Source organism: Vulpes vulpes, chromosome 16 (assembly GCF_048418805.1).
Source record: "Vulpes vulpes isolate BD-2025 chromosome 16, VulVul3, whole genome shotgun sequence".
In the NCBI taxonomy this organism is placed as follows: Eukaryota; Metazoa; Chordata; class Mammalia; order Carnivora; family Canidae; genus Vulpes; species Vulpes vulpes.
The window spans coordinates 58183868-58206711 of record NC_132795.1 but is presented as its reverse complement, the minus strand read 5'-3'; positions in this window follow the sequence as shown (position 1 = coordinate 58206711).

Below are 22844 nucleotides of genomic sequence, written 5' to 3'. Positions count from 1 at the left end.
TTTGTGGCTACATGGTCTGTTTTGTATGAAAGTAGCTGCAGACAATAGGTGTTTGAATGAGCAGGCGGTTGTCAGACTTGGAGGTGAGTTGAAGGTCACCTGCAGATTTCTACCTTGGGATCTGAAATAATTGGAATGTTCAGCTGTTAGGATCAGTGTATTAGCTGGGTCAGACACTCCTGTATCCTGACTCACAGTTCTCTAGACCAGCGAGTCTCAAGTGTGCATCATGATCACCTGGAGGGCTTGGGGAAAAAGATTGCTGAGCTCACTCCCTGAGTGTCTGACTCCATAAGTCTGGGCTGGGTCATGAGAATTTATATTTATATTTGTATTTATGATAACCTCAAATGTGATGCTGTTGTTGCTCGTCCTCCTTTTGCTCCAGCCATTACAGAAGCAACTGTCTCTGTCCAGGCAAATGCACTGGCAATGTTTTCTGCCGTGGGGCGCCTCAGGATTTTTAGCAGTGGATACTTGTGGGGAAACTGCTTGATACTCAAGCATGTGCTATGTGGAAGTGCCACACACTGAACACCTCATGGTGAACCCTTGAACTGTAGAAGAGAAGAGCTGGTGGATAAATGTTGGTAGAGGTTTCTAGAAGGTGACTCCACAAAGGTCCCAGGGGAATAATGCCCCAGTTGCCCATCATGGTGACTGTCTTGGTATTACTTTCCAAAACAAATTACCTGCATGCAATTTCTTGACTCAGGCTCTGCTTTCCAGGGGAGATCAGTCTGAGACCTTGACTGTGGCTGTCCATCTCTTCCTCTGTCTCAATCAATCAAATGGCCTAATTGATATTTACCTGGCATGAGAAATACAGAGTTCCCCAGACTCCCTTAGACTCCGTGGTAAGGGACTATGGATTACTCATTGTTGTACCCACAGCACACATGCTGCTGACTGGCACATGGTGGGTGTTGAGAAAATTATGAATAAATGATTCGGTAGAAGTATTTTTACACTTATTAAATGGGAGTGGGTGGAGGGGATAGAGCCGGAGCAGGTGCTGAGTCTGGCTGCAGAGAGAAGGCTAGCAGACACACAGTGACTGGAGCGCAGGGCAGGACTCTAGCCAACAAAGTCCTAAGTTTAGGGTGTAGAGATCCCAGCTGGAATCCAGCCCCACCAGAGGCAACTTTCCCTTTAAACTTCCATTCCCTATCTGTAAAATGGGGGAATAGCCGTATCTGTCTCACTGAATTGTATTGAGACGCAAGTGTGATGATGTGTCCTAAACATCGAGTGCTTATTCTGGTTCATAGTAGGTGTTTGAAAAATGCTGATTTCCTCTGTGGTCAGCCACCCATTGGGGTGCAGGGACAAGAGGATGGAATGTAGGACCTCTAAGATTCTGTCCACTTCTAAGATTTCAGGAGACTCTGACAGTAGCGAGATACAAGCTATTAACATTAATAATGAAAGCCACTATGCTTATTAATAGTACCTAATGTTAATATAGTGGTTGCCATATGCTGGGCACTGCTCCAAAAGTTTTATATTTTGACTCATTTGATTCTCAAGCTGCTCTAGGAGGTAGGTTCCATTATGGTCCCAAGTTTCCAAATGATGAAACCAAGGCACAGAGAAGGCAAGTGACCTCATCAAAATCACACAGCCAGTAATAGGTTCAGTTGGGATTTGAACTGAGGCTGTCCTGCTTTTAAGCTCTACACCATAATTCCAGGATTTAAAATAATCTGTCTGGTCTCGCCACAGAGTCTTGGAGTCCTGACAGTTGGGCCTCCCAGCTCTTGGACTAACTAGTGGGGTGCAGTACAGGTAACACAGCTTATACAGCAATTTCTCTTCTTTTTAAAGATTTTATTCATTTCATGAGAGACACACAGAGAGAGGCGGAGACATAGGCAGAGGGAGAAGCAGGCTCCCTGCGAGGAGCTCACCCTGGGGCTTGATTCCAAGACTCCAGGATCACAACCTGAGCCAAAGACAGACACTCAACCGCTGAGCCACCCAGGTGCCCCTACAGCAATTTCACACATCTCGTCTGTTGAGCGAGTGTCACTGGAGAAGGAGGAGAGTGTTGCAATGATCTCCAGAGCTGGTGTGCTCACCGCAGTCCGTCCTATTTTATGCTATTATCACCCTCATGTATAATGAGCCAGGTACTGAGCTGTGTAGCACTGGGAAAGGCATAGCCCCTACCTGTAAGAAGCCGCCTCTACCTTTGAGGAGGGTGGGAGGGTAGAGCACACAAACAAGGAAATGCCATACATCGTTCCTGTCCTGGTGTGGGGGGAGTAAAACGGGAGGTGGTCAGGAGTGCCTGGAAGGCCTGGGGGGGGGATCTTGGGGAGGTGGCCTCTACCAGGCTAACATCTCCCACCCTACCTTCTCTTCCATTCTCTTCCCTGTCCCTTGCAATTGCCTCCTGAGACTCTTCACCTTCTCCCAAAGCAGAACAGGTTAAAAAGAGAAGATTACAGCTAGAACATGTCAATATGTAAGAGGATAGAATGAGAATTATTGGTGTTTGCACAAAGCATTTGCCTCCTGTCCATTCCTGGCTGTTTGTTTGAAAAGTTGCCCTGAAGAATGTCAGGTTGTGTTAGGATCTAGAAGGAGTAAGATTGAGATGCTCAGGCATTGGTTGTCTCCTCTCGTATTATTTGTGTACATGGGAAATGCAGAAATCCAATGAAAAGTCTTTTGTTTTAAATTGGTCTGTTTGATGTGCCTGAAATTGATGGATGATGCTGCTGGCTTAATACAGACAAAAATCTCTGCTTCTGCTCTGCGCTGCGCTCATCTGGCCTGGGTTTCCTTTATGGTGGAAGTCAGGGGGGCAGTAAACAAAAGGAGGGGCATGGCTGAGTCCTATTGGGGGAAATCCCCCCACTTTTCTGAGAGGGGCTTTACCTCTTACAGCCCTTGCACCCCTTAGGTCTCCAGAGCGGTGCAGGGAATTGTCTGGTGGATGACCAGTCCCCTTTTCTGTTTGGACTCAAGGAACAAAGGGGACTGATTCAGCCTTTTCCTCCTTCTCTTCCACATGACCAGGAGGAGGCTGTGGCCCCGGGGAAATGCACCTGCTCTGCAGATGCAAATTTCCACCCAAAGGAAAGGGCTCGTCCTTGTTTGAGATTTGGAAGCTGAAAGATGGGGGATCCACTTAGCAACCCACCACAAATGCAGATGTTCCAACATGGATTTTGTGCTAGATGGCTTTTCTTTGCCCCTCCTGATCCTTTCTGTTCTGTTCTTGGTTGCATCCTGAAATACATGCTTCCCCTCTGGTTTCAAGCTGGGGAGGTATAGAAGGAGGTCAGAAGGAAGGAGGAGAGTAAGGCTGCGGTATCTCTTCCTGTGGCTCTCTCCCTGCCAGGTGCCGTTGGGCAGCTTCATTCCTCAGCTGGAGTTTGTCACTCTCTCAGGTAGTCACTCCCTTCCCTTACCCCTTTGAGCCTAGGCATTGTGACAGCTCCACTGTAACGAGGTCTAATTGCTTTTCCTAAATTCTTTCCCCTACCCCATAGTCGCTTTACTAAACCCTCCTCTGTAACTTAGCCTGACGGGTCAGCCAACCAGGGCCACACCAATATATATCCCATCCTACCTGTGTTCTTCTTCAAATGTGATCTTGATACTCCTCCATCAAGAGATGGGTCTCTATGTTCCCCCCCCCCCGCCCCTTAAATCTGGCAGGGCTATGAGAATGACAGAAATGATGCTATGTGAACTCTGAGGCTGAGTCATAAAAGGCAATACAACTCCCACCTGGTCCTCCAGGGATGCCGGCCCCTGGAGCCCTGCCAGCATGTGGAGAGCACAGGTATCCTGGTCCTGGCCGCAGGTCCCAGCTGCCAGCTGCCCCACATGTGAGTGATGGAGCCTTTGGATGATTTTAGACCTGGACCTGTGGGCTGCCCCAACCAATGTGAGAAGAGCGGAGACAAAATGTCTCTGTTTGGCTCTGTCCAAATGGCAGCTTTATGAGCTCAATAAATATAATTTTCAAGCCACTAAATTTTAAAGCAGTTTGTTACACAGCAATAGATAATCAGTAATAAAGTTGATATTTGGCCTCTATTTGTACTCTTGTATTTTATTTCTCTCCTTATTTAGAAATTTAAGTGGGGAGGAGGGGTGTATATGTATTAGGTATGACTTAGAGACTCCAATATTCACCTGCTGTATTCCAGTCCTTTCAATAGGCATTTCATAAAGTCCCTTCAGGTACTTCTCACTTCAAACTGAGGTGGAAGATGTTACTGTCCATATTCTTCAGATGAAGACACCATACAAGCAGGAGAAAGATAGTATCATTCAGTCAACCGGAGAGTCTGAAGTTGGAACCTGGGTGGGCAAAACTCCAAATCCCAGGTTCCAAAAATCGTGCCCAGCTGTTCTATCTTATTCAAATTATGGTATAAAAAGCTACTCCATGGGGTACCTGGGTGGATAAGTCGATTAAGCATCTACCTTTGGCTCAGGTCGTGATCTCAGGGTCCTGGGATCGAGTCCCACATCAAGCTCTCTGCTCAGTGGGGAGTCTGCTTATCACAATCCTTCTGTCCCTTCCCCCTTCTGCATGTGCTCTCTCTCTCTCTCTCAAATAAGTAAATAAATATCTTAATTAAAAAAAAAGCTACTGTGACTTAGGTCACCAGTTTTTGGGCAGTGGAATCTCCATTCTTTTCATTTCGAGGGGAAGAACACTTTCCTATATCCTGGTCATCCTGTCTCACCAAGTTGCTGTGAGCGCATTGCCCCCTTGGCTGATGACCAGTAGGTCCACTTGCTCATCGTCCAAGCTTACTCTGCAGGAAAGTGGAGAGATTCCGGGCATGGTTTCCAAGGTCTTTCCCACGTGACCCTGGGGGCATCTCCTGCACTCAGCGTTCTTCCCGTGCATGGACTGTGTGCTCCCTTGAAGTCAGAAACTATGGTGGTTTGTTTATCTTTATATCCCCGGTGTCTACAGCTTAATAAGTGTCTAATAAGAATTTGTTGAATGTCTGAATGCATGCTTATTTTTCCCTAGGCAAACTTTCTTTTTTTACAAGATTTTATTTATTTATTCATGAGAGACACAGAGAGAGGCAGAGACACAGGCAGAGGGAGAAGCAGGCTCCATGCAAGGAGCCCAGTGTGGGACTTGATCCCAGGACCCCGGAACCATGCCCTGAGCCGAAGGCAGGTGCTCATCCACCGAGCCACCCAGCATCTCCAGGGAGTTTTATCTCACCTGTCCCTTCCTTCATTTCTCATTTCAAGGCCTCTTCCTTTGCTGTGTCTCACAGACAGACACCATTCCTCGTCTTTGGAATGTGTATTTCATTTCTGGACCCAAGAGCCCATCCTGCCTGGTTTATAAGCTGCAGTTTGCTGACACCATGGTCCTAATTTGTCTGTCATTTACCCATTTCTTATCTAATTAATTCTCTAATTCTTATCTTTTTCACCTTTTCAGGGACTGTCTCCATGATTCCAACTGCTGCTAGGAGAATTTTCCTAAAAAACATAATTTGATGCATTTTTTCCCTGCTTCAAGTGCCATTCATCTCTTGGTTTCCACAGGATAAACTCTAGCACTTGCTATACATCAGGCCCCTCATCCCTGGCCTCAGTGAATCTTTCCAGGCACAACTAACTGCTCTCTTGCACATGCTCCATCTGGTAAAGGCACATTGGGCTTTTCATTGTGGCCTGGACAAAACATGCCCTTCAGACCTGCTGTACCATTTCCTTATTTTGCCCCCACCTCTCCCAATTTTCTCTGCCTGTTTTGCTCCTCGGCTTCAGGAAGACTTCCTCAGTGATTCTGTTCTGACTCCACCAGGCAGATAAGCAACTCTTGCCCTTGTATAGTCACGGCATTTTGTCTGTGACTCTCTTCCAGTACTGAATGCATTGTTAAGTCATTTATGTGTTTACAGTGTCTGACTCCCCTGTCAGTCTGCAAGCTGCTTGGGGCCCAGGATTGTGGTTTAATTATCAACAAATCCAGATGTTCTTGCTTCTGCCACTGACCAAGCTATCGTAGTAATTAAGACTTGCGACTTTGAAATCAATAACTTGAATTTAAAGCCTAGTTCGAGCCTAGACTTGCTGGATCTGAGAGCAAGGAATGTTACCTAGCTTCCTTAAGTCTAAAGTTTCTTTTATTTTTTTTAAAGATTCATTTATTCATTACAGAGAGAGGGAGAGAGCACAAAGCAGTGTAAGGGGCAGAGAGAGAGAGAGAGAGAGAGAGAGTGAGACAGAGAGAATCCTGAAGCAGACTCCCTGGTGAGCATGGAGCCCCACATGGGGCCCCAGGGCAGGACCCTGAGATCACGACCTGAGCTAACATCAACAGTCAGACACTCAACTGACTGAGCCATCTAGGTGCCCCCTGGGTGACTTAGTTGGGTAATCATCCGACTCTTGACCTCAGGGCCATGAGTTCAAGCCCTGCATTGGGTTCCACACTGGGCCTGGAGCCTATTTAAAACAAACAAACAAACAAACAAACAAACAAAGAAACAAACAAAGAAATAGATTTTTTAAATTATAGTATGTGTTTATTAAATGAGACAATCCACGTGAAGCACTTGGCACATAGTAGACACTCAATAAATATTATCTATACACTGAGGAGGGCACTTGATGAGATGAGCACTGGGTGTTATACTGTATGTTGGCAAATTGAATTTAAATAAAAATAGATAAATATTATCTGCAATAATATCTTACTGAACAGTGTGGTTGCCAGACATTATCCTTAAATCTCCTAGTAATTCTACTACATAAGCTTCTTCTTTTTTTAAAGACTTTATTTATTCATGAGAGACACACAAAGAGAGACAGAGACAGAGGCAGAGGGAGAACCAGGGGTGGGACTCGATCCCAGGGGGATCGAGTGACCTGAGCTGAAGGTAGATGTTCCACCACTGAGCCACTCAGGGGCCCCTGGAGCAGCTTCTTCAGCCTTCGTCTCTTTGGGGGTCCATCCAAACTTCAAATCCCTTGGCATCTGGAGCTAGAGTTCAGCTCCTAAGGGGCCTGCGCAGTTCTCCTTTCCTACCACCTTCCAGGTTGTTCAGTTCTAAGCCAGGCTGCGTGGGGGTTGGCTTGTTTGTTTTTGACTCCCCTGAAAAGATGTCTTCAGGCTCATTCCCAGGTCAGTACACAAACTCATTCCATCTGCCTTACAATTAAGATTCAAAGGCAGGCAGCAAGAAAATCCCTCCCTGTGCACCGATTCCAATCAGCGATTATGCTCTTAATGACCAGCTAATAAAGAATTCACAAAAGCAAACCACACGATTAAATATAGAATTGTATTGATGCAGACCTGTTGGGAGCACTTTCTGTTCCTTTTCCAGAACAATGTCTGAGAACAAGAATATAATACCCCTTCCTTGAACATTTTTTGCCCTTTTAAGTAGAGACATCTCGAAAACAAAGATTTGTAAGGAGGTATCCATTCCCCAGAAGCCAATAAAAGGCTGCTTTAAAAACACAGTCCAGGGCCACATCATGTTCCCTGTGAATTGTTATAACATTGATGAAGCTCCAGGCTTGCCCATCTACAGACTGGTGATTAAAACATGGTGCTTTCAGATGAGTTCAAGGGAGATGTGCTCGTGCTAGCACATTTTGGGGAAATAGAAAAAGAGAAATTTGAAAATGAAACAAAACTAAACATTCTAATAACCTGGGTGATGATCATAATGACGGGCCAGCCTCCATGCTGAGAGCTTTGTGCGTGCAATATCATCAGGACCCAAGAGAAATCCCTCCAGGGAGCCACTGTTTTTGTTTCTATTTTACAGCTGAACAGAGTTCAGAGAGTGGACTTAACTCAGGTCACCTCATGGTCATCTAGGGATGTGTGCCCAGGTGTATTTAATGCTCCCATCCAGACTCCTGGCCGGGCCGTGACTCATAAGAGTTAAGAGTCTCCAAGTTGTAGTGATGGTGGATGCTATGTTTGTGTTCTGACTGAATGTATACTGACTGGGCCTGGTGTGAAGTGCTTTCACAAACTTTCTACCAGTTTAGCCCGATGAACACCTTGTTGGGCAAGCATCACCCATTTTCCTCGTTTTCTTGGTGGGGTCATTGGGGCTCTGAGAGATTGTCACTCCCTCAAAGTTTCTCAGCTGGTGAGTGGCACAGCCTTGCTTTGGGCACTAGGCTACCCCTTGCCAGGTAAGGTGCTTGAGGTCACTGGTGGGAATAGGCAGATTGAAGCTCCTGCTCCTTTAGAGGTTGAGCGAGTGGGTACCACCTTGCTTCCTTGAGGTCTGATTCTCCCTCTGGAAAAGACCAGCTGGGAATAGAAAGGCTCACTCTCCACTCCTTCCTATGGGGCTCAGTGACCCGGGGATAACTGCAGACAGGCCGTGTTAGTTCGCTAGGGCCGCCATAACAAGGACTATGGTCCTGATTCCTGAGTGGCTTAAAAAACAAATTAATTTTTCCACAGTTCATTAGGCTGGCTGTCCACGATTACGGTGTTAGGGGGTTGATCTCTTCTGAGTGAGGTCTATCTCCTTGGCTTGCAGATGGCAGTCTTCACAGACGCAGTCTTTCCGTACACTTGTGTCTGTGTCCAAATGTCCTCTCCCTCTGAGATCATTACATAGGTTGGAACAGGAACCACCCTCAAGACTTTGTCATAAATCAGTCATCTCTTTTAAGATCATCTCTAAATACAGCCACATTCTGCGTTTTGGGGGTTAGGACTTCAACATCTAGATTGGTGGGGGGACACAATTCAGGCCCACAGTAAAGTTAAGGTTTCTGTTTTGTTTTTAACCCCATGACCTTATCAAACGTCCAGCTGGGTCTTCGGTAGGTCCATGCAGTGAGACGCTCCATACCTGTCAGGCTCCTCATCTCTAAACCTGGAGGGTGGCCATGAGGATAAAATGGGACAATGCATTTGAAGCATAAAGCTGTTCTTGAGTTGGAAGTGTTTCCCACAGCACTGCACAAACTCTTCTCCCAACAGCACAACTCTTCCTAAAACATGACTGGCTACTCTAGGCAGTTAAAGGGTCAGGGCCAAAAGGTTTGGGGAGGGCAGCCTGGGTGGCTCAGCGGTTTAGCGCTATCTTCAGCCCAGGGCCTGATCCTGGAGACCTGGGATCGAGTCCCGTGTTGGGCTCCCTGCATGGAGCCTGCTTCTCCCTCTGCCTGTGTCTCTGCCTCTCTCTCTCTCTCTCTCTCTCTCTCTCATGAATAAATAAATAAAATCTTTAAAAAAAGGTTTGGGGAAAGTCGCTGCTTGAACTTGGGGCGGTGAACCTTCTCTTGCTTACTGTGTCTGCCTCATACCTTTAGAGTGGTACGTAGAGACAATGCTGGGTGTTTACAAAATCATGTTCTATGTTCTTTTTTCTGTGCATGCAAGGCTGATTACAGCTCCCAGCCACCCTTACAGGTGGATTAGGGATGTAGGACTAGTTTCAAGCCAATAGTGTATGAGTGGTGGTGATTTATAATCTACTTCCAGCCCATGCCAATTCTTTTGAAATAATTTCAGACTTACAGAAAAGTTGCAGATAGAATAGAGAGTGACCATGTGTCCTCCACCCAGCTTCCCCCAGTGTTAACATCTTGCATAGCTGTGGAGCCTCAGACATTGATATTGGGGCCTTCCTATTAACTCAACTACAGACTTTATTCAGATGACATCTGCTTTTCCACCACTCCTTTTTTATGTTCCAGCACCCAGTCCAGGAGGCCACACTGCACTTGTGTACCACATCTTAGTGTGTTTTAATTTGTGACAATTTCTCATTCCTTGCTTGATCTTCATGACTTTAATAGTTTTTGAGAGAACTGGTCAGATATGTTATAGATTGTCCCTCAATTTTAGTTTTCCTGATGTTTTTCCTCGTGTTTGGGGAAGAATACTACTGAGGTAAAGGGTTCTTATTCCTTCGTGTCAGGGTAACAGGCCATACATGTGACTTAAGTCTGGTGACATTAACCCTCATTGCTTGATTACAGTGGCATCTGCCAGGCTCTCCACTTTAAGGATTGTATTTTCCCCTTTCCATAATTTATTCTCTGGAAATGAGTCACTAAGTCCAGCCTATACTCAAGGGTTTTTCTACCCTTTTTTCCCCTAAATACTTTATTTATTTATTCATGAGAGACAGAGAGGCAGAGACACAGGCAGAGGGAGAAGCAGGCTCCCTGTGGGGAAGGGAGCCTGATTCGGAACTCGATCCGAGGACCCTGGGATCATGACCTGAGCCAAAGGCAGATGCTCAATCACTGAGCCACCCAGATGTCCTGGGTTTATTCTAGCTTTCTCTCTTTGCTTTTACCTTCTTTCTCAGGCAGCAGGAAATCTAGCTCCCATTATCTACAATTTCTTTAGATAAATTGTCAAAATACTGTAAGCAATCAAAATTAGTTAGATGAAATACTTTTTCCCCTACTCCCATCAGTAAGGTTATGTGTATTTTTGATGCAGATAGGTTCACTTTTCACGGTCCACATTCCATCCTGAGACCCTTGGACATTCTGGTTGCTTAAAGAGTTTTTACATACAATAAAGTTCACTATGTAAGGATTTGAGTAAATGGGGAATCATGTATCCACCACCTCAGAACCACGCAGGATAGCCATATCACCCTAAAAAATCCGCTGTGAGCTCCCCTATAGTCAACTTCTCCCCTTCTTCCAACCCCTGGCTACTACTGATCTGTTTTCTGCCCCTCACATTTTGCCTTTTTAATTTTATCATATAAATAGAATCATATTTTATGAGGGTTTTTGGGTCTGAACTTCTTTCGCTTAGCAAAATGCATTTAAGATGCATCTTTGATACTATTGGATCAATAGCTTGGTCTTTTTTATCACTGGGTATTATTCCAGTGTATGCATGCACCATAGTTTGATGGGGCCACTTAGAACTTTGGATTTTTTTCAGCCCAGTAAAAATGTTGCTGTCATTATAAAGATTATAAAGATTCCCCTCAAGCTTTATTGTGGTATAATCAACAAATAAAATTATATTTAAAATGTACAATGAGATCATGTGATATATGTATACATTGTGAAATATTTGCCACAATCAAGTTAATTAACATATTCCTTTTTTAAAAGGTGAGAATGCTTAAGATCTACTCTCTTTGCAAGTTTCAAGGAAACAATATAGTATTATCATCTGTAGTCATGATGCTATACATTAGATCCTCAGAACTTATTCATCTTATAACTGAAAGTTTGTACCCTTTGACCAATATTTTCCCAATTCTTTTACCCACCCACCTCTCCAGCCCCTGGCAACCACCATTCTATTCTGTTTCTATGCGTTTGGACTTTTTTTTTTATTCTACATATAAGTTATACCATACAGTATTTATTTGTGCCTTATTTGACTTAGCATAATGCCTTGAGCATCCTTGTTTTGCTTTTCCTTCACTTTCAAGTCGGATTTATTACTTCTTTATAACCCACCCCATCATCCTCTCAAAACAGTGTGCAATGTATATTTCATTAAAAATTTTTGTAGGGGGAATTCAGAGATGTTTTACATGCTATGCCCTGCAACAAACATCAAGTTGTTTGATATTCCCAGATGCCCCACCAGTTGTATGTGTGTGTGTGTGTGTGTGTGTGTGTGTATACGTGTGTGCGTGTGAGCTTTGTTCTCCTTTCTCCCCCTCAGGGCTCCAGCTTCTAAGTGTTGCCTTCTAGCTCCTCCATCTTTTTCTTCCTTCTTTTCTCATCACTCTTCTCCTCTGATTATATAGCATAATTTACCTCTGATTCTTCCAAGTTTACATCCCCACAATCATCACCTTTCTCAGCAAACAGAAGAGCTGTAGTCAGAGAATTCACCTTTCCCAGGATGTAATGTCAGTTTTCCATCACATTGTTTTTATGACTTCATAAAGTTGATGGCAGGGCTACATGAATGAAGAGGTACTGTATATGAAAGCCTTTTGCACAATACCTGGCATGTGATAAAGTGCTAAAAATAAATTATAATTTTTGTTATTGTCACTTTATTTTAATACTACCAGTAAGAGATTGCCACTCTTGGAAACTACTAAATAAAGAGGTATTACTTAGATCTCTCGTGGCTTGTTTTACTTTGGACAAGAAGAGACTTCTGGAGAAAGGTCTTTTCAAGGTTGAAACTCAGAAATTCTGGAACCCTACTGCCAAAAGCCAATTCTTGAAAGCCCTGATAAAAGTGATTATTGATTAATGCTCTGTGGTCTGTCTGCCCCAGGGGCGACTGTTGCCTGCTTACCAAGGGGAAAACCTGCTGACCACTGGCCTTGGCAGACACTGCTGGGTTCCTGGAGAAGCCAGGGAAATCACTTTTCCTGGCAAAGGCTGAGAAGTGGGCATGGGCCCATCTGTCAGGGATCTTGCAAGCACAGCACAGCCCAGCCCAGCCCAGCTTGGAGGCTGGGGCGGTGGGGGTGAGGGGAGTGGGGGGGTTCATTCACGTCACCACCCTTCCTATATGCATTGTCAGTGCTGGGATTCTGCTTTGCTTTCCTGCAGCTGGACTGTACAGCAGTGTAGCCTTGCTTGATCCTTTTTAAGACCAAAATTGTCCCCATCTTTCCCTTGGTGGCATCCTCCCCCTGTCTCATGCTCCCTTCCGGAGTGACAGTGGTGGCGCCATTCCTACTGCATTCCTGGAAACATCCTGGCCTCTCTCCCTCCCTCAAGCCCACTCTTCAATTCCCAGCCCTGCGGATTCCACCTCTGTCACAGCTCAGCGCTGTTGCCTTCCTCTGCCTCTGTTCTATACTCTTACCATCCCTGTCCTGGGCCCCCTCAAGCCCAGACTTCACTGTTCTTGCTCCTGCTCTACTAAAACAAAGCAAACCCCAGCAGCCCCCTCTATCGGGTTATGCTACTTAGAGAGTTAATAACAGCCCCCAAATCTTGGTGGTGTGGAACAACAAAGTTTTTTTTTTTTTGGTACACGCTACCTACTGGCTTTTTCTCCTCTTCACATTACTCAGGACCCTCCCCACCCCCACCCCGGAAAGGAGCGGCCACTTTCCACTGGGCTCTCTGCCCAAGAGGAAGAGAGGGAACATGGTGAACTATCTCTTAAATATTTTTCTACAAGTTGACACAAAGGACTTTTTAATCCTGTTTAATTGGTCAAAGGGAGTCATACAACAAACCTGATTTCAATGGAATTATAATCCACCATCAAAGTGGGAAATCAGATGTTGGTGAGCAGTTAGTTGTCTTCCATACTTCTCTTATTTCATCATTAATTTGGTACTAACTAGTAACGACTGGACTTTGGTATCAGATCTGGGGTTGAAAGCCTCACCAGTTTGATGTATTTTTCTATCTAATAATGCACTCACTTGTAACTGTTTTTCCATCCATTTCTACATGAGTTTATCTAACCAACATATTTTTATTCAAGTCTTCTGCAAATAACTGGGGATGCACAATACACAAATCCTGTCCTCAAAAGTTTACAGATGGAGAGGTATGAAAAATAAATGCATTAAAAACCATATTATAGTAAATTACAAACATATACAAGTGTGAATAAAATAATATAATGAACTCCCGGAACCCACCACTCAGCTTCAACAATTGTCAATTCATTGCCAGCCTCACCGATCTTATTTTGTTTATACCTCCATCAACATCCTCCATTTATTGGGTTTTTTAATTGGAACTTTTATTGAGATAATTGTAGATTTACACAAAGCTATAAGAAATGACACAGATCTGTACCTACTTCACCCAGTTTCCCCCAGTAGCAACATCTTGTAAAACTGTAGTACAATATCACAACCAGAATATTGGCATTGATACAATCTGCTGGTCTTACACTGATTTCTCTAGATTTACCTGTTTTCTCATACTCATTTGTGTATATGTGTTTGGTCTATATTATTTCGAAGCAAATCTCAAATAGTGCAGAATTATTCCCAGAATTATTACAGCTGTATAGCTTTACAAAATAAGGACTTTTTTTTGGAACAAATTCCACAATATCATTCTTACATCTTAAAAAATTTAACAGTAACTCTTTGTCATCAAACGCTAAGTTACTATTCAAATTTCCATTTTCACAAGTGTTATGTTTTAGTGACTTATTTGAATAATGGCCACATCTTGCAATTGTTTGATATGTAATTTGACTCTTAAAGTCTAATATATACTTTCTTTTCTCATAGAGAAATGTCTTTGGTCCTTTATAGCTTCCTATGGTCTGGATTTGAATGATTATACCCACCTGTTATATATATAAAATGATTCTCTGTCCTCTCTACTTCCTATAAGCTGTCAATGATCAGATTCAGATTTAATTGATATTATTGTTCTTATTATTTTTGGCAAGACTCTTCCATCAGGAGGCAATAGTGCCTCTCTTTGTGATCTTGGTGATAACTGTCAGTGCCTATGTTTGTTCATTAACTAGAGGTTACAGAATGGCATCATTCTAAATCTATTTAGTTGCCCAAAAGTAAAGGAAAGTAGGCATTTAAAAATGATAAATTGAGTTCTCTAATATCTTCTAATACGGACCAACTGGATAGATTTTTAAAGCATCATTTTATGCTTGTGTGTGCAAATAAATTCAATATGTTTTAACCCACTGAAGTTATTTTCCATTGATGCTCAAAATGTATTACTTTTGGCCAAGTGAGTTTCCTCAGTTTGGTTCTTGACCTGTTTTGACATTACCCTAATGGGTATTTGATAGTGTCCTAGGAACTTGGTATGGCAATATGTTTTAGGCTCACCTTGTCCATTTCCTGCCCAAGATACAGAATCAGTCATTTCTCCAAGAAGCCCTGATTTCTTCTACTGGGAAATGAAATTTCAAGAGTACAGTCTGTGCTTTAGGGATGCTCATTGCTTTTGGGACTTTCATTGTTTTAGGTCTTTACATGGACAGTGCTAAGACATTTTTAACAGATAAAATACATCATGGATTTATACTGGTATTTATAATCAAATGTCAGGACTATAGAGTTTCTCTTTCATCTTTTCTAGATTATATCCATATCTCTTCTATTCTGAGCTTGATCTTATGAAAATTATGAATGATAGAATCAGAGTAACATAAAAATCTGCTTTATCATTACACATCCAACAGAAAAACAGTACCAACACTAGCTCCAATAATGTAATGATTCTTAGTGTATAGTTTATGAAGGATTTACAGTTAAAATTACTGTCTCTTAAAAAAAAAATAAAATTACTGTCTCTTAAAGTTATTTTGAATAATAATTCTCTGTGTGGCTTTGCCACCAATTGAATGTGCTTTTAGAGATTTTTGATATTGTTAAATTTCTTTATTTTTAACTTGTAGTCATTGCTTTTCATTTTACTTTACAATTCCATAAAATAATTAATGATTCTAAATCAAATCTACAAAACAAGATAAATTCAAGTAAGTGAAGCTTCTGTCTCTGTCTTTCCCTATTCCTTTCCTCCCTTATAATTAAAAATATATGGTTTATCTTTTATTGTTTTATTTATTTTTATTATTTATTTTTATTTTCATTTTTATTTTTTATATATATTTTTAAAAGATTTTATTTATTTACTCATGAGAGACACACACAGAGAGAGAGGCAGAGACACAGGCAGAGGGAGAAGCAGGCTCCACGCAGGGAGACCAACGTGGGACTCGATCCCGGGTCCCCAGGATCACGCCCTGGGCTGAAGGCAGTGCTAAACCGCTGAGCCACCCAGGGATCCCTGCTGAGCCACCCAAGGATCCCTATTGTTTTTTTTAATTGAAGCAAATATGTATAACCTCCTTTTTCAATAAACAGGAGCATATTATATGTGCTTTTCTATTTCATCTTTCATATTTTCTCTGAAGCATATATTTTGGGATTCATACTATAGTGGTATATAGAGACACACTTCATTTATTTTTTTCCACCTGTATAAAATAGCTTTACACAATACCCGTAATCCCTTGGTTTTGAGTATAGTCTATTTGTTCTCTGCAATGAACGATATTGAAATCAGTGGATAACCTCTTCTGCCTCTGCTCATTTCTCCCCCAGGCCATACTTTCTAATTCCAAGTTAATCGTTGTGCATCAACTAGTTTAATTTAATTCTTTGTCACTCTCTCTATCTCCTATCCATTTTTTAAAAATTTTCAAGTATAGTTAACATGCAGTGTTATATCAGTTTTAGGCATCCAATACAACGATCAACAATTCTATACATTACCCAGTGCTCAGCATGATAACTGTACTTTTTATCCTCATCACTTATTTCACTCATGCCCCCATCTGCCTCCCTTCTGGCTACAGCAAGTTTGTTCTCTGTATTTGAGATTCTGTTTTTTATTTGTGCCTCCCACCTATTTTTGATAGCTATGCTGTCATACATATACTTATTGCATACTGTACACTCTCTAATAGTCTTAGCTCTACAAGTATATATATTTACACAAGTATTTATATATATGTAATATTCCTATGATTTTAGCAAAATGAAGTTCACACTCAAGAGGATAGTCAAGAAGGGCCTGTGGGAACAATACTTCTTGAGTACTGTCTTCATGAGAACCATTTGTTAGCTTTTATACCTAAAGGTTAGTTTGGCTAGGTGTAAAATCTTTGGCTCTCATAGTTTTTCTTTTTTCATTTTATACCTTTATTGAGATATAATTCACATATCATAACACTTACTCTTCTACAGTGTACATTTCAGTGGTTTTTAGTGTATTCACCAAGTTGTGAAACTACCACCACTGTCTAGTTCAAGAACACTTTCATTATCCTCAAAAGAAACTCTGTACCCATTAGCAGTCACTCCTCATTCCCTCTTCCCTCCAGCTCTGGCAACCACTCATATACTTTTTTGTCTCTGTAGATTTACTTATTTCAGATATTTTAAATAAGTGGAATCATACAATTGTGGCATTTTAGGACTGGGTTCATTCACTCAGCACTCAACTTCTCTTTCTTTGAATATATTAAATATATGCCATTGTCTTTTGGCATGTTGTGCCACTCTCAGAACATTTGATGACAATCTGATATTCTTTCCCTTAGAAGTGACTTAGTTTTTGTTCTTGGATGCCCTAGGGCATTTTTTTCTTCAAACTATTTTATTAGAATATGTCTCTCTGCTGGTTGTCCTGGGTTGATGATACCTAGAAATAGGATGTGGCATTTAATTTAATTTAATTTAATTTAATTTAATATTTTATTTATTTAATCATGAGAGACACACAGAGGCAGAGACACAGGCAGAGGGAGAGGCAGGCTCCCTGCGGGGAGCCCAATGCAGGACTCAATCCCAGGACTCAGGGATCATGACCTGAGCCAAAGGCAGACATTCAACCATTGAGCTACCTGGGTGCCCCAGTATTTGGCATTTTAAATGCAGTTTCAAATTAAAAAACAACAACAGTATTTTAGGAAAGTCATTTTTAGCTAGAGTTTTAGAATTTGTTCTGTTACTTTCTTTGGATGTTTTTCTTCTAGTGCTCTAGTTATATATGTGTTGGATCATCTTTGACTATCTTCTGCATTTGTCACTTTCGTGTCTAATTCTTATGACTATTTTAATTTAAAAGTTCCTCCTTTATATCTTCTATTTCTTTTAAGGTATTATATGTTGTGTTTCTTTAGCTTTTCTTTTTTTTTTCAGTCTTAGTCTCCATTTCTGAAATGCTCTTTTGTCTTTGTTCCTAATTCTCTCTTGAGTTTAGTTCTATTTTCTAGTATTTCTTATTCTGATTTATGTTGTTAGCTCACATCTTCTATTATTGCTTCTAATTTCTTTTAAATTAAAAGAAAATTTTAAGTAGGCTCTATGCCCAATGTAGGGCTTGAACTCATAACCACAAGATGGAGAGTCACATGCTCCACCAACTGAGCCAGTCAGATGCCTCTGTTCTTTTACATCATTTGGAAATATTAAATTATAAACAGTTTCATTGACTTCTTTAAAAACATCTTATTTTTTATTCATTCTTTCATCCTGTGAAAGAGCATTATTGTGTTCTTACTTGGATGTTTACATAATAATTTTGTGTGGAATTTGTGCATGCTCATTTGTTTGTTTGTTTGTTTACACAAGATGTATTCTCTGACACTTTTTGGTGGGGGCTAGTCAGGAAAGATTTTCTACATTTAGCTCAGAAGTTCTCTCTTCTGTTGTTTTGTGAAGTGTTTAAAAGTCAAGGCCTTATGAATTCTGACATCTCCTGGCTCCTTTTTCTCCCTCTACTTTTATCTGGATGTCTTTGTCCTTTCCTCCTATCACCTCTGTCCTTTTAATTTCACCTCTATTATCAGCAATTGTCCTCAGCGTGGAACTTAATTTTGAAGAGCATATTATATTGACCAGTTAATTTGGAGTGTTTTTAGGGCTTGGATATCTTAGCCCTTCCAGCATGTGTGAGCCCCCTGGCATTTACTCATAGATTATGGGGGAAGTGTCTCCCAGTGTCTGTTGTTATTCTAAAATTGACTCCTGTACTTAAGGAATATGGGACTCTATTTTGGGGGTTTCTTCTGGTCCCAGTCTTTCAGATGCTCCACCACTTCCCTCTCCTACCTTATACACAGATCCACATGCTGATGCCATGCAGTGATCTGTCTTCACTGGGCCTTGTTATAGTGCTCATGATGATATCTAGTCACTTGGTTGTAGTGTAGATACTGTTTGTGGAATTTTAGTTTTGCTACTCCAGTTGTTCTATATGTTTTTATGGGAAGGGATTCAAAATATAGTATACCATAGTAGCCATCTTTGGATGACTCCAAACTGTGGTCTTAAAAGTGCTAACATGGGGGCACCTGGGTGGCTCAGTGGTTTAGCATCTGCCATTGACTTGGGGTCCTAGGATTGAGTCGCACATAAGGGTCTCTGCAGAGAGCCTGCTTCTCCATCTGCCTCCGTCTCTGCATCTCTCTCTGTATCTCTCATGAATAAATAAATAAAATCTTTTTTTAAAAAAAGTGCTAAAATGGCTGTAGGCCCAGGATGCCCTGGTGATGTGGAAGGAGGTAGAGGGAGGGTGGCCAGGAGTTGGCTAGAGGACATAGCTTCTGTCCGAATTGAGTCCCAGAAGGTGTCAGTTGAGTAAATAAGGGAGGATGAGATACTCAGGCAAAGGGAACCAGTGTGAGTGGTCAAGGCATTTGGATGGCAGTTCCATGTGGGAACCTGACAGGCCCTGGTACTTGCCCTGTGCTAGGTGGGTGTCCAAGTGGATATGGCTTGTAGCACTTCCTAACTTTTGTACTGGATACTCCATTTTCCTGATCTGGCAGCCCTGTTTTCAAGGATGGATTGGTATTTATTTATTTATTTATTTATTTATTTATTTATTTATTTATAATATTTTATTTATGTATTCATGAGACACACACACACACACCCAGAGAGAGAGAGAGAGAGAGAGAGAGAGAGAGAGAGGCAGAGACACAGGCAGAGGGAGAAGCAGGCTCCCTGCAGAGAGCCCGATGTGGGACTCAATCCCAGGACTCTGGGATCATGCTCTGAGCCAAAGGCAGATGCTCAACCACCAAGCCATCCAGGTGTCCCTGGATTGGCTTTTGTATATTACGAGTTCTCACTATTCTGGTCCTTGATAATTTCTCATTATTCATTGCTATTTACAATTCTCTCAGTTTAGAGCCATTTGTGAAGTTAATTTCAGCGCTGTTTACTTTTTCCTTCCAAATCATTAATGAAGATAAAACATTCAATGGAGTTGAGTTTTTCAGCCATTTCTGGAAAATTCCACTGAGGCTCACTGTTGTTCCAAATAATCATCTTTAATTTAAGCATGTTATCACCCCTTCAGTCAGTGCTTCATGAATATATGGGGTCAAAGCTTGTGTTCATTTTATTTCAATTTTTCGAAGATTCCATGACGTAACTGCCTTATTCTTCAACAAAATAATAAAGAAGTAATCAAAGATCTGCAAATTAAGGCATTACAGAGGAGTTTGTGTTTTGCATGGATAGAATTTGTAAGTTTAAAAAAGTCACCACCTAGGGGCACCTGGGTGGCTCAGTTGGTTAAGCTTCTGCCTTCAGGTCAGGTCATGACTTCAGGGTCCTGGGATTGAGCCCCTCATCGGTCTCCCTGCTCAATGGGGGAATCTGATTCTCCCTCTCCCTCTTCTCCCCCTCCTGCACCACTCTCTTATGCTTGTGTGCTCTCTCTCTAAAATAAATAAATAAATAAATAAATAAATAAATAAATAAATACCTTTTAAAAAGTCAGTGCCTATTTCTGGCAGAGTTTGCTGGAATGGATATTTCTAAATAATTTTATAAATCAATATGGCAATTAAGTGAACACCAGAAGAGGCTTTATCCTTTTTTACCAGGATTGTGATTTTATCCTGAGAAAATACTTCTGGAATAAAGAAAAAAAAATGTTGCATAGAAATGGTTGTTGAAGGATTAACTTCCATGTTATAAAATGGGAACAACCTAAATCCACCAGCAATAGGAGAATTATTAGATTAATTGGGTGCATCAGCTGAAGGAACGGGAAGTAATGAACACATAGGAGAATCTAAATAACTCATGGCTGCCATTATTATTGTTAATTAGTACATATTAGTAACTTTGGTGCTGTTTATCTCAGACCCTAGGAACAAGTTGCTTTTCCCATGACACTGCGATTGTAACACCAGTTAACTGTTTAGGACATATTTTGTCCTAAAATAATTACCAAAAAATTAAATGAAGACTAATAGTTGTAACGTAGAGAATGCTAGAATGTGATATGCTATAAATAAGAGCTTTGTAGTAGAACTAACACAGGACTGTCCCTAGCAGTGTTACTCATCATAGCCCCAGATTGGAATCAACCCACATGTCCAGAGAGTGGTATATCCAGAGAGTGGGATGTTATTTGCAATGAAAAGAAGTACTGATACAGACCCCAACATGGATGAACCTCGAAAATATTGTGCTAAGTGAAAGAAGCTGGGCACAAAAGTTCACATTGGGTGATTCCATTTACAAAAGTTCCCTGACTTAGGATGGTTCGACTTAGGGTTTTTTGACTTTATGATAGTGTGAAAATGCTAGGCATTTCACCATACTTTGAATTTTGAATTTGGATGTTTTCTTGAGCCAATGATACAGGCTGTATGATCCTCTATCCTGATGCAGCCACAGCTGCCCGTCAGCCATGTGATCACGAGAGTCAACAACCTGCACCCAGACAGTCATCCTGTCTCTCACTTTCAGTATAGTATTTGGCAAGTTACATGAAATATCAACACTTTGTGTTAGACGATTTTGCCCAACTGTAGGCTCATGTAAGTGTTCTGAGTGTGTTTGTGGCAGGCTAGCTTAAGCCATGACGTCTGGTAGGTTTGGTATAGTAAAATCATTTTCAGCTTACAATGGACTTATTAGAATATGATCCCATCATAAGTCAAGAAAGACCTGTATAGAAAATGTCCAGAATAGGCAAGTCCACAAATATGGAAAGTAGGGTAGTGATTACTTAGGGCTGAGGAGGGATGGGTGAGTGGGGAGTATCTGCTGTAGGCATGGGGTTTCTTTTGTGGGATAATGAAAATGTGCTAGAATTGATTGTAGTGATGGTTACAACAACTCTGTGACTATAAAAGCCATTGAATTGTGCACTTTAAATGGATGAATTGAATGGCATGTGAATTATATCTCTATAAAGCTGGTACCAAAAAAGGATGAAATAAACGGACTACACAAAGTGCAATTATTTAACCAGTTTCTATAATAGGCAATAATTCAACCTGTAGCAAGATCTAAAAGAATAGAATACCTCAATATTGATGTAGATAATTCTTTCTTAATAAAATCCGAACTCCTCATAACTGTTCTGTGGCTTAGTACAATACTGATTTTAACTTCACCTCGCAGTTTTCAGGCAGTGAAAGTAGTTTGAGAAAACTTATTAGACTCAGCAAACAACCTGAACCTTTAAAACCAAGAGGTTTTAAACCATTTGGTTTCCTTGTAAATTTAGGAACCCGTATCAGTTAAAATTAGGTTTGGCTGGGGGCACCTGGGTGGTTCAGTCTGTCAAATGCCCGCCCTCAGCTCAGGTCAGGCTTCAGCTCCTGATCTCGGGGTCCTGGGATCGAGCCCCGCATCAGGATCCCTGCTCAGCGGGGAGCCTGCTTCTCCCTGTCCTGCTTCCCCTGCTTGTGCTTTCTCTCTGTCAAATAAATAAATAAAATCTTTTTAAAAAATTAGGTTCAACTGAAAATAACAGAACCCTCTAGACAATAATGAATTAAACAAAATGGGTAGAAATTCACTTTCCCCCCCATGTAAATATAGGTGAATATAGATGTTAGATGGACAAGGCAGTTACTTGATCACTGAGTCCGAGGTCCTTTCTAGCATGTATTCCACTGTTTCAGAATATCATTCACCTTGTAATCTATGGTGGCTGCTCAGGTCTTGCCAACACATCAGCATTCCAACTAGGGGTGGGAAGGACAGAGAGACATTTTCCACACATGGATTTGTTCTAGAAATTGGATGCAACTTTCTGCCTGTGTCTCTTTGCTAGAACTTAGTCACATGCCATAATTAGCTGCTAGGGAGGCTAGGGCATGTTTTAATTTTGAGTGGCCAGGTGCCCAGCTAAAATTTGAAAGCAAGAATGGATCCTCCTGACTAGCATTCCCTGATACCAAGTGTCTCTGCCCCTAAATTTTCATGTGGGGATGTATGGGACCATGTATTCAGAATACTTGGGTTTGGATCCTCTCTTTGACCTGGAAAATCACTGTGCATCTGTGAAACTATTTCTTTTCTTACAAAGCAAGAAAAAAATATTCCTGCCTCCTTAGATGGTGGAAAGGGTTAAACATGGTGATACATGGTGATAGGGTTTTACAAACTACAAAGCAG